The sequence below is a fragment of the Salmo trutta genome, chromosome 33 (assembly GCF_901001165.1).
Source record: "Salmo trutta chromosome 33, fSalTru1.1, whole genome shotgun sequence".
In the NCBI taxonomy this organism is placed as follows: domain Eukaryota; kingdom Metazoa; phylum Chordata; class Actinopteri; order Salmoniformes; family Salmonidae; genus Salmo; species Salmo trutta.
The window spans coordinates 36,991,230-37,003,719 of NC_042989.1; positions in this window are offsets into that span (position 1 = coordinate 36,991,230).

A 12,490-nucleotide genomic window follows, 5' to 3' on the forward strand; every position below is an offset into this window, starting at 1 on the left:
GCACCTCAGGAGTAAATGTCAGTTGGCTTTTCATAGCCGATCATTCAGAGTTAGAGACAGCAGTTGCGGGACAAGGTAGCACATCCAGTGAACAGGTCAAGGTTCCATAGCTGCAGGCAGAACAGTTGAACCTGGAGCAGCAGCATGACCAGGTGACTGGGGACAGCAAGGTGTCATCAGGCCAGGTAGTCCTGAGGCATGGTCCTAGGGATCAGGTCCTCCGAGAGAAGAGAGAGAGAGAGAGAGAGAGAGAGAGAGAGAAAGAGAGAGAAAGAGAGAGAAAGAGAGAGAGCGAGAAAGAGAGAAAGAGAGAGAGAAAGAGAGAGATAAAGATAGAAAAAGAGAGAAAGAATTAGAGGGAGCATACTTAAATTCACACAGGACACCAGATGGGACAGGAGAAATACTCCAGATATAACAGACTAACCCTAGCCCCATGACACATAAACTATTGCTGCATAAATACTGGAGGCTGAGACAGGAGGGGTCGGGAGACACTGTGGCCCTGTCCGACAGTACCCCTGGACAGGGCCAAACAGGCAGGATACAACCCCACCCACTTTGCCAAAGCACAGCCCCCACACCACTAGAGGGATATCTTCAAACCACCAACTTACTATCCTGAGACAAGGCCGAGTATAGCCCACAAAGGTCTCCCCCATGGCAAGAACCCGAGGGGGCCGCCAACCCGGACAGGAAGATCACGTCAGTGACTCAACCCACTCAAGTGAATCACCCCTCCTAGGGACGGCATGGAAGAGCACCAGTAAACCATTGACTCAGCCCCCGTAATAGGTTTAGAGGCAGAGAATCCAAGTGGAGAGAGGGGATCCGGCCAGGCATAAACATCAAGGGCGGTTCGTCGCTCCAGTGCCTTTCCGTTCACCTTCACACCCCTGGGCCAGACTACACTCATTCATTGGACCTACTGAAGAGATGAGTCTTCAATAAAGACGTAAAGGTCGAGACCTGCGTCTTGTGACTGTAGCGTACATGTAGGTATGTACAGCAGGACCAAATCGGAAAGATAGGTCGGAGCAAGCCCATGTAATGCTTTGTAGGTTAGCAGTAAAACCTTGATATCAGCCCTAGCCTTAACAGGAAGTGCCAGTGTAGAGAGGATAGCACTGGAGTAATATGATCACATTTTTTGGTTCTAGTCAGGATTCTAGCAGCCGTGTTTAGCACTAACTAAAGTTTATTTAGTGCTTTATCCGGGTAGCCGGAAAGTAGAGCATTGCAGTAGTCTAATCTAGAAGTAACAAAAGCATGGATACATTTTTTTGCATAATTTTTGGACAGAATGTTTCAGATTTTTGCAATGTTACAAAGATGGAAAAAAGCTGTCCTTGAAATATTCTTGATATATTCGTCAAAAGAGAGGTCAGGGTCCAGAGTAACGCCTAGGTCCTTTGTTTCTTGGGACCTAGAACTAGCATCTCTGTTTTGTCCGAGTTTAAAAGTAAAACATTTGCCGCCATCCACTTCCTTATGTCTGAAACACAGGCTTCCAGGGAGGGCAATTTTGGGGCTTTACCATGTTTCATTGAAATGTACAGCTGTGTATCATCCGCATAGCAGTGAAAGTTAACATTATGTTTCCGAAGGACATCACCAAGAGGGTTCGGTTGTGGGTTCGATTCACATGGGGGACCAGTATTGAACAAAAGTATAAAAATGTATGCACTCAATACTGTAAGTCGCTCTGGATAAGAGCATCTGCTTAAATGTAACAGTTAAAAATGAATATAGAACTGTTGTTTCCGATCAATTCATATTTTGTAATCAATGTTATTGTACTGGAACAAATGGACTATAATTGAGGTGATGAAATTGTTGGGTCGTGAGAATCCTGTAGAATTCTATTGGAGATATCACAAACCCTATATCTTAATTTTCACCTTTTGGATATCCAAAATGGGTTTGGACAAAGTTCCCTTGCTCACCAATGACTGATGTCTATGTTGAACAGAATCCAGACCCCTTGAAACAGAGGTGGGGGCTTCCTACTGGTCCTTGTACTTTCCATTCCCCTGCCTGAAAACTGAACTTCTGTTTTGAATGATCACCCAATTTTCTGAGACACATTTCAGCAACGGCTAAATATATCTGAATGGAAGACCTTTATCTGTTCATGAATTTCAAATGTCACTGCGCTTTCTCTTTCTTTCACTTTTCAAACGCTGACCAAAGACAATTCATCATGTCAATGACTGACTTCTTTCATCTTCAACTGTAAACACATGACAGCCAAGTCTCTTCCACTCAAAGCGGATGGGAAAAAACCTGCAAAGGGAAACATGTAAGCTCAGTGCGTCGACTGAGCACCCGGATTTTAGCAGGATGGCAGGATTTGTACCTGACGTTCACTCTAAGCCATTCTCAAATACCTCAAAACAGTTGGATGTTATTTTTTCAGCTTAAGACTTGGCAGGTGTGTAACACGACTCTCGATAGCAACGTGGAAGATTATTATATTCTTCCAACACAAAACCATTTTTAAAAAGCGGTGGTGGTGGGGTGGATGTCTTGGCACAGAAACTGTTATTGCATTTCTGCATGTGTTTTGTAATTGGATTAAAGCAAAAGGGGGCAAAGAGGAATTACGGTCGTCCATGAATTGAGAAGCGCTGAGGAAATACACGTTTTGGTCTCTTACAGCCAGGCCATGGAATGTGTGGTGACAAGTCTTGCACTACCCCCGAACTCCCGCACTCACCTACCATCTTCCCAAACCCAACCCAGCCCCCCACCCCCCACCCACATCCACCATCTATTTTCCCAAACCCAACGATGTCACCCACACCCACCCATCCTTTTCCCAAACCCATGCACCCACACACACCCACCATCTTCCCAAACCCACTGCCCTCACCCACACTCACCCACCATCTTCCCAAACCCAACCCAACCCCCCCACCCCTCACCCACACCCACCCATCATTTTCCCAAACCCAATGACCTCACCCACCCACCATCTTCCCAAACCCAAATGTATCTCCCCCTAAAGCTTTCCTTTTTCAAAATGCAAAAAGAAAAAGGAAAAACCGCTGTGAGCGATCACCTTCCAGTGAGTGGTTTATGTAAAAGGCTAAACAAAATAACAGCAGTGTGATGAGGGATGACGATGAAGGGTGCTCGGGCCTCGCTGAGGTTTGATCTCTCTCCAAGAGCAACTTGGGTAACCTTAGTCAAACAAACCCCCGAGCGCTCAGTGTGTTTCTTACTCCAAACACCCAAGGTGTCTAGATGAAAACAACTACTTTGTGAGCCTCCTAGACAAAACAATTGTCACGTTGATTTTGTGAAAGGTACTGTGGCAAATTGGTCCTTTATTGTTGTGGTGAAGTTCGGCACTGAATGTTGTTTCAATGTTTGGTTGACTGAGAGTCAGCACCTTGTGGGTCTCTCGGTTCAACTACACAAATAGACACAGCAATTTTTTATTCAACGTTAGACGTTTTGGTAATGGCAGCCTATGGAATGTCTTGCGACATGGGAGATTCAAAAATGATCATTCTATAAATTCTGTCATATTAAATTCAAATCCACTTTGTAGAAAAAGTATCTTCAAATGTACTGAAATAAACCAAACACGCTAATACAGTCTGAAACAGATTTTGATACATGGTGACAGTCCATCGAACTACAAAAATCTCTAAAACTGGAAACACTTATCTCCCTCACTCGCTTTAAGCACCAGCTGTCAGAGCAGCTCACAGATCACTGCACCTGTACATCTATAATTTAGCCCAAACATCTACCTCTTCCCCTACTGTATTTATTTATTTTGCTCCTTTGCACCCCATTATTTCTATTTCTACTTTCTTCCACTACAAATCTACCATTCCAGTGTTTTACTTGCTATATTGTATTTACCTCACCACCATGGCCTTTTTTGCCTTTACCTTTCTTATCTCACCTCATTTGCTCACATTGTATATAGACTTATTTTTCTCGTTCCTAATTTACTCCATGTGTAACTCTGTGTTGTTGTATGTTGTCGAACTGCTTTGCTTTATCTTGGCCAGGTCGCAGTTGTAAATGAGAGCTTGTTCTCAACTTGCCTACCTGGTTAAATAAAGGACTTGTTCTCAACTTGCCTACCTGGTTAAATAAAGGACTTGTTCTCAACTAGCCTACCTGGTTAAATAAAGGACTTGTTCTCAACTAGCCTACCTGGTTAAATAAAGGACTTGTTCTCAACTAGCCTACCTGGTTAAATAAAGGACTTGTTCTCAACTAGCCAACCTGGTTAAATAAAGGACTTGTTCTCAACTAGCCTACCTGGTTAAATAAAGGACTTGTTCTCAACTAGCCTACCTGGTTAAATAAAGGACTTGTTCTCAACTAGCCAACCTGGTTAAATAAAGGACTTGTTCTCCACTAGCCTACCTGGTTAAATAAAGGACTTGTTCTCAACTAGCCTACCTGGTTAAATAAAGGACTTGTTCTCAACTAGCCAACCTGGTTAAATAAAGGACTTGTTCTCAACTAGCCTACCTGGTTAAATAAAGGACTTGTTCTCAACTAGCCAACCTGGTTAAATAAAGGACTTGTTCTCAACTTGCCTACCTGGTTAAATAAAGGACTTGTTCTCAACTTGCCTACCTGGTTAAATAAAGGACTTGTTCTCAACTAGTCTACCTGGTTAAATAAAGGACTTGTTCTCAACTAGCCAACCTGGTTAAATAAAGGACTTGTTCTCAACTTGCCTACCTGGTTAAATAAAGGACTTGTTCTCAACTTGCCTACCTGGTTAAATAAAGGACTTGTTCTCAACTAGCCTACCTGGTTAAATAAAGGACTTGTTCTCAACTAGCCTACCTGGTTAAATAAAGGACTTGTTCTCAACTAGCCTACCTGGTTAAATAAAGGACTTGTTCTCAACTTGCCTACCTGGTTAAATAAAGGACTTGTTCTCAACTAGCCTACCTGGTTAAATAAAGGACTTGTTCTCAACTAGCCTACCTGGTTAAATAAAGGACTTGTTCTCAACTAGCCTACCTGGTTAAATAAAGGACTTGTTCTCAACTAGCCTACCTGGTTAAATAAAGGACTTGTTCTCAACTAGCCTACCTGGTTAAATAAAGGACTTGTTCTCAACTAGCCTACCTGGTTAAATAAAGGACTTGTTCTCAACTAGCCTACCTGGTTAAATAAAGGACTTGTTCTCAACTAGCCTACCTGGTTAAATAAAGGACTTGTTCTCAACTAGCCTACCTGGTTAAATAAAGGACTTGTTCTCAACTAGCCTACCTGGTTAAATAAAGGACTTGTTCTCAACTAGCCTACCTGGTTAAATGAGAACTTGTTCTCAACTAGCCTACCTGGTTAAATAAAGGACTTGTTCTCAACTAGCCTACCTGGTTAAATAAAGGTGAAATAAATACAATGAATAGAAATGTGTAAGTGTGACAGATGACTTTATGTAATGCAGTTATAAAACTGAGCAGTAAAATGTTCAACATACAGTACTGTCAAGTCCTCAGTTGCTTTCCTCTTTCGTAATAGATATTTTTTCAGACATTGCAAAAGGTGCACTCAGAGCATGACTTGATCTTCTCTGAGCAAAATCTGTATCTGTGCTTTCTGGTTTAGGACCAACAGTTTCTTCTCAGAGCTCAACCTGTAACCGTGCTGTCTGGTTTACAACCTACAGTATCTTCTCAGAGCTCAACCTGTAACTGTGCTGTCTGGTTTACAACCTACAGTTTCTTCTCAGAGCTCAACCTGTAACTGTGCTGTCTGGTTTACAACCTACAGTATCTTCTCAGAGCTCAACCTGTAACTGTGCTGTCTGGTTTACAACCTACAGTATCTTCTCAGAGCTCAACCTGTAACTGTGCTGTCTGGTTTACAACCTACAGTATCTTCTCAGAGCTCAACCTGTAACTGTGCTGTCTGGTTTACAACCTACAGTATCTTCTCAGAGCTCAACCTGTAACTGTGCTGTCTGGTTTAGGACCAACAGCATCTTCTCAGAGCTCAACCTGTAACTGTGCTGTCTGGTTTACAACCTACAGTATCTTCTCAGAGCTCAACCTGTAACTGTGCTGTCTGGTTTACAACCAACAGTATCTTCTCAAGACACCTCTGACCACAGATTTGACCCCTGATCTGCTCAGCGCCGGTCAATGTGGTGAAGGCACTTTAATAGGTAAGTCTACCCTCACATGGTGACCTCGCCTTTGCTAACCCTCGAGGACGGTTATCGTTTCAGTGAAGTGGTACAGTTGACTTCAGGGACAGATTAGGACCAGATATTAGGCCGGGTGTTTCTAACACACCGACCCATTTTCTTCCTCAAGGCCCCCCATTATTAGCCAAATAACACATTTCAGACTGTCCCACTAGGCTAAAGATGGACCGGCCCATATGACATTGGCCAGAACTGCCCTATGGCCAGTCCGTCTTTAGTTGACTTCAGAATGTGCTGGTGGGTGGTTCAGGTAGGCAACAACATTTGTGTGTATGGTTTTGTATTGTTATGTTTACTGTACTGTTGGAGCTAGAAACATACACATTTTTACAGCATCTGCAAAATATGTGTATGCGATTTGATTTTGATAGTTGGGATCTTGATGGTGATCTTCTCCCATAATGCTCTCCTCACCTCCTTGTGTTGAGGCCAGGAGAGAGGACGCAAGGAATCTGAAGAAAGCTTTTTGAGATTCACCCCTAGGTCTTTTCTCATGAGATTCTAAAATTCTCACCTTTGGACAACGTGATTTCTTTGGTTAGGGTTCCGCTAACTTACCGAATAAAATCAACAGTAGTCAAGTGATCTAACCTTCAGTGGATCTATTGACATTTGGAATCACAAATGTTACAGTTTCTAGTCCTATGTTAATTCAAGATTGGTGCACTGCGAAGGCAGACATATTAAAACCTTCCTAATCTTGTTTTTATTGTAAACCTCTGGAAGACATTCTTTGGAGATTTGTCTCATCTGGAGCAATACATTATGTAAGCCTACTTTAGTTTACTGTACTTCACTTTAGTTTATTAATTGAAGTTGTACAGAGCCCTCATACCCCGCTGTCAAATCATGTGTTGGATAATTATACAGCCCAAGTCTACAATGTGTATCTACTCTTGGAATGGCTCTGGTTTTGCAGGCCATCTCTGCAGAAATGTCAGCTTCTTTTTCAGCCACTTGTTTTGATTAATCAAGTTTTCATTCCTCGACAGAAGCACTTTGGTCATACGAGACAAGGCAAATATACTCTGCTTTGATTGTATTGTAAGAGTATTTCATGAGAATAACTCAAAATGCTTGTCGATATTTTTACAGTGATAACTTTGAAACAGGATATGATTCAATGAACACCATACTGTACACGCACACACACAGCCACGAACACACACACGCACAGCCCTGGCCTATTTTGCAGGACATATAATTATTTAACCCTTCACATCAGCTTGGCTTGCTAACTCCTCATCTCTCCACTGATGTTGAGAGTGGCACTTGACAACAGAGTGCTAAGAGTTACAGGCCATTCATTAGGAAAGTGGTTCCTCAATTATCTGAGTGTGAGACACCCTCACTCTGTCACTTAAATCATGTTTATGAACTGTCGACAAAGTGGTAAAGCTAAGGGATTCCTGCTTCATTTTCTCTGGATTCTGACAGACATGGCAAGCTAATACCATTCTTATGTCTACATTAAAGTGTGCTTGTGTGTGTGTGTGTGCCAAATGAAAGAAAAAAAAAAAAACGAATACAAAATGTGTGGATAATGTCTTTATTGAATCGGTTGTTAGCTTAGTGATTTGACTTTTTTGTTGTTGGGAATGATCACATTCTATACATCCACGTACATAAAACAGTGTTAGCCTCTGGGATGATGCTTCTGTGAACATTTTGAAATCAAGCGAGTCATCCAAATCTGGCATTACCGTCTTTGTTACATGGTTTGTAAGGCATTTCCAGTTAATAGGCTAAATATATAATTTTTTTAGCCAACACTGTCTCAACAACTCACCCCCATTTCTGACAGGTAGACCGATACTACCGACGGGAGGGTGGTACGTTTTACTCCTTGTTGACTAACGTCCTCACCTCCTCTATGTGAGGGTAACATTCTGGTGCCAAAATGACCACCTGCCATGCATATAGCGTAGGTAAGGAGGTAAGGAAGCTTGCATTTGGTGTTACAATGAGCGGCGCTCTCCATTTTAGCACAATGCCTTGAAAATAATTGGACTGATTTTTCCCCGAACCTAAACTATGTATCACCTTCTCTGTGACTGATTGATAATGACATTTATTTACAGTGAAGAAAACTATGCAGAGGCTCTGTTGAGTCCATGCACGGAACATCTTGATCAGTCATTTTCAATTGAATTCAATGGATACTCAGACAGTATTCACACTATATCATCCACAACAAGGACACTTGTTGAACTGTCTTGACCCCTATACTCTGTAGCGAATGATTTGTCAGTATCACCCCAACAGAAAGCCTCTAATTGTAGTGAATGATTTATCAGTATCACCCCAACAGACAGCCTTTAATTGTCTGTTCCCCTGAAAACAAATCCAGAAGGCATTTTTCTGTGAGAGGTTCGCACATGAACACCAGCCAAACAAACACTGTCTGCTATCCCCTTTCCAGAATATGGACCAGATTTCACCTTGCAAATTAATCAGTATAAAAAAAAATAGCGCTTTTAACATTAATTGTGATGAATCAGCTGGATAACACACTTATGCTCGTCGAAAAAAACGAGTCTCAGCATAATTGAAACTGATCGCTTGTTGAAAATAAAGATGTGCAACCAAAAGAAAGAGAGCTGCCGACCCCAAGAATTCACCCCTGTACCAGCTTCGAGCCAACACTATCAATTGAGCTGTAGATTTGAAACCATTGTTATTCTTGCAGATGTTAACAATAATGGGAGGGAAATGGGGTTGGTGAGAGACGAGGGAAGAACGGATTAAACAAAAGCAGGTGTTGGAAATGACACCGTGGGCCTGTAATCATGAGAGCCAGCAGCAGTTTAGTAGCTGTGGATACCAGACCGCAGAGCACCTGACGTTCCATTACTATATTTATATCTTTCTAAATAGGCTTTTGTCCCATCAGCCATAATCCTTCTATCATTCTTTTTAGCTCTTACAGAGGCACTAAAAAGACGAGGTAGAAAAGGAGGATTGGACTGTGTCCCGATGCTCTTAAATGGTTTCTCTTCCTGTGCTCTCCCTCACAAACATTCAGGTGAAAAGACAGGATAGACCTAGGTCGTACACCGAGTTCCTATGTCTGAATACCTGTCAGAACAGTGGGCATGAAGGAAAGGAGGCTATTGAAGACTATTGGGACCCAGCCCTGATAGGAGCCAACTGAAGACTATTGGGACACAGCCCTGATTTGGCAACTGTCCAACTACTGCTCTGCAATGTCCTCCTAATTTCCTCTCTTTCTTTCTCATGACACTGTTCAGTGAAGACTTGAAGAAGTAGGTGAGAACAGGTGATTGTAGAAAAAGCGTCACATCATCATGATGGCTTTTAAATTCCTTTTGATCCCTAGTTTGTCATTTCAAGACATTTCATTTTACATTTCACCGGTCAGATTTAAAAAAATATATATACGCTGCGATGACAGGTGAATGGATGGTAATAATTACACCGTATGTACACTCGCTCATTTAGCTCAAGAGTTTGGTTCTTAGAGAAACAATGAAGAAGTCGTCAGGGGTATTGCTTTGTGAAAAGGGCCTTGTAGACTTGTCTTCCCTTGAGGAGTGGAACTGTGAAAAATGAACATTAATCTTCCAGTCAATCCAACCCTAATCCCCCAGATCACTGAACCACTCTGAGGCACTGAGGGGGGGGGGGGGGGGGGGATTCGTGGCCCTTTTCTGCAAAAGTGCCATCATTCGCTTTTGTTTTTGTGGCCACATAAATTCTTGAGGAATATTGAAGCAATTTGCCAGGAATCTGCTTTTGTAAAAGACCCATCGTGTCAGATGGAGGAAATTCTTGCGATCGTATTGTATAATCAACATGCCAAATCCTGGGCTCCACACCACTCGGCTTCTGCTGCAGTAACATTGGTCTGCGGTCTTATTTTTCGGGTATCTTGGAAACATCTTCCCCCAAAGACATTCATGTTGAACGAAGAAGCATCCTTTTGTTTGTAAACTTGCAATCCGAAGTGCCACACTGCCATCATCTCTATGGACGTGCAGTAAAGCCTGAGGTGAGTGTGTGTCCGAAATAGCCCCTCTCTCGTCAGGGCAGTGGTCATATTTATTGGATGGAATAGAGAAAATATGCCACTACAGCTCTGGTAGCTTAGTGTTGACTCTTTTGTACACTGGTTCCGTTTCAAGTGCTTTTCCGCTTGGTTTTATGGCGGGAACACTTAAGCTCCCTAGCTACACCTCCTTAAAATGTCTGTGCAAACAACTGTCCACAGTGTAAATGAACTGCGATATTTATGTATGTAATGATGTGTAGTTGTCAGCCGTTGTCCTAGGGGCCTACCAACAGTCCCAGTCCCAAATTACTTTATTAAATTAATGGCCTACATCTAGTGTTAGGCGTTAGTGTGTTGAATTACCATAAATAGGCCTACTGAAGTCCCGGAAGGATAGAAAAACACCAGCATTAAATCCCTTATTGCTTCCAGATTAACCATTACATTATTACAGGAATGAAGGGACGAACCCAGAAAGGAGTAAGTGTTGAGAGGTCAGCCTCTTGGGCTTTCTAGGTTTCAGATGAACGGTTGTCAGGTCTGACTGCAGCCATTGGTAGATTTGTGTTTGCCAGGAGTCGTCAACGGGCAAAACAGGCCTCAGATTTAGAGAGCATAAAAGGAGAGTCTCAGTCATGTCAACACCGGTAGGGTACAAGGCATCCTGCTCCTAAACCACTCTGTCAGCCATTTGTCAAAGGAGTGACTCGCACCTAAGGAGTACATGCCATCTATTCATCCTCAAGGGCCTTTATCCAAACAGAAGCACCAAATCATACAGGAAATAAAACACTTTTTTTTCTTCTTCTTGTTCTTCTGTGACGGTGTGGGCTGACGGGAGGATATGAGACTGCAATCAGAGTAAGCCTGTTGATATATGGAGGGCAAAATGAACACACTGGCATGATGACATGGTTTACAACAGGCTGAAGACACAGTACCCAAGTCTTCAATCAGACCAGCTAGCCCAGTTTACAGGAGAGGTCGACGACATCACTTGTCTTGTATCTGAAGAATATTCTATTTAATTAATGTTCTTGACATAACGCTCTTTGCAGAGTGAACCAAAAAATAAACTAAATGCATATTATTTTAAACATGTTTTGCCATTGTGCAGGACAAATGTTATTAATTAATCATTCCAGAAACACAGTGACTAGTTTTAATTTAATTTTTATTTTTAATTCATCGGCAGACCTGTTGGTTCACTTTGACACGTTGGTTCAAAGTGATTCACACATTTTGACATATAAACATATTTGACGTTTGTACCCTGATGCAGTTCCCCATTTGTGAGAATTCCAGAATGCATTTCAATTTCACAAGAACTTAAAAAAAGCAGTTTCAGGGTTCGCTATGCAAGATGTTCATTCTATGTTACATTAGCACATTCACAGTTGTCTAAACACCGCCAACGTTGAACACAGTGGCGTAAAACAAAGACTTCAATATCCATAGGCACGGCTATCACTCATGTTGGGTTGCCAGGGCTGGTGACCGTGGGAGACTTTCCCATTGATGTAGTGGACCAAAGGGGCAGGGAAGGGTCCACATGCAGAGGTCCATCCATCTGTCAGAGGAGTGACCATCAACGGACCCCTGTCTCTGGGTGGTGCCCCCCTTCCCGCCCCTCTCCTGATGTTGTTACCCTGCCCAGTCCAACCACCAGCCATGCTCCCTACAAGGCTGCCTTGAAATATGAGGCACCTCACAGTCAAGGTCACCCTGTTCCTCCCTGACCCATGTTCATATTTATTTAGGGGTTGGCCACCAAGCAAAGAGTGCCAGTAAACTGGAAAACTGTTTCCCTCCCCTGGCAAATCTCCAAGGCTGGAATTATGGCATTGGAAAAAAAATTCATTGGGAGAGAGAGATAGAGAGTGTGGGGAAGAATGAAGGAGAGTTCCGGAATGTTAGAATTAGGAACCCCTGTTGCTCTCTTGCCACAAATTTGAGTGTGGTTGAGGTTACCTACAATATGGTGCTACTACAAAAGCGGTCCAAAGTACACAGGTCCAGGAGTGTGCATGTTGATGTTGGGTTCCTATCGCACAATCTCAACACTGTCTTGAACGGATCTGACCAAGAGGAACGAGCCCCTCGGTTCGAATAGCATGGGAGCGGACTGATACCGTGGCTATTTTATCTCAGAACGATAGGATTTGCTCCAAAATTTCTGTCATTTCAGGCATCTACAATAATATCACTTCTACTTCTACCTTATTTTTTTTTAACGTCTACACATAGTTAGGTGGGTGATTATATTTGTTCTATTT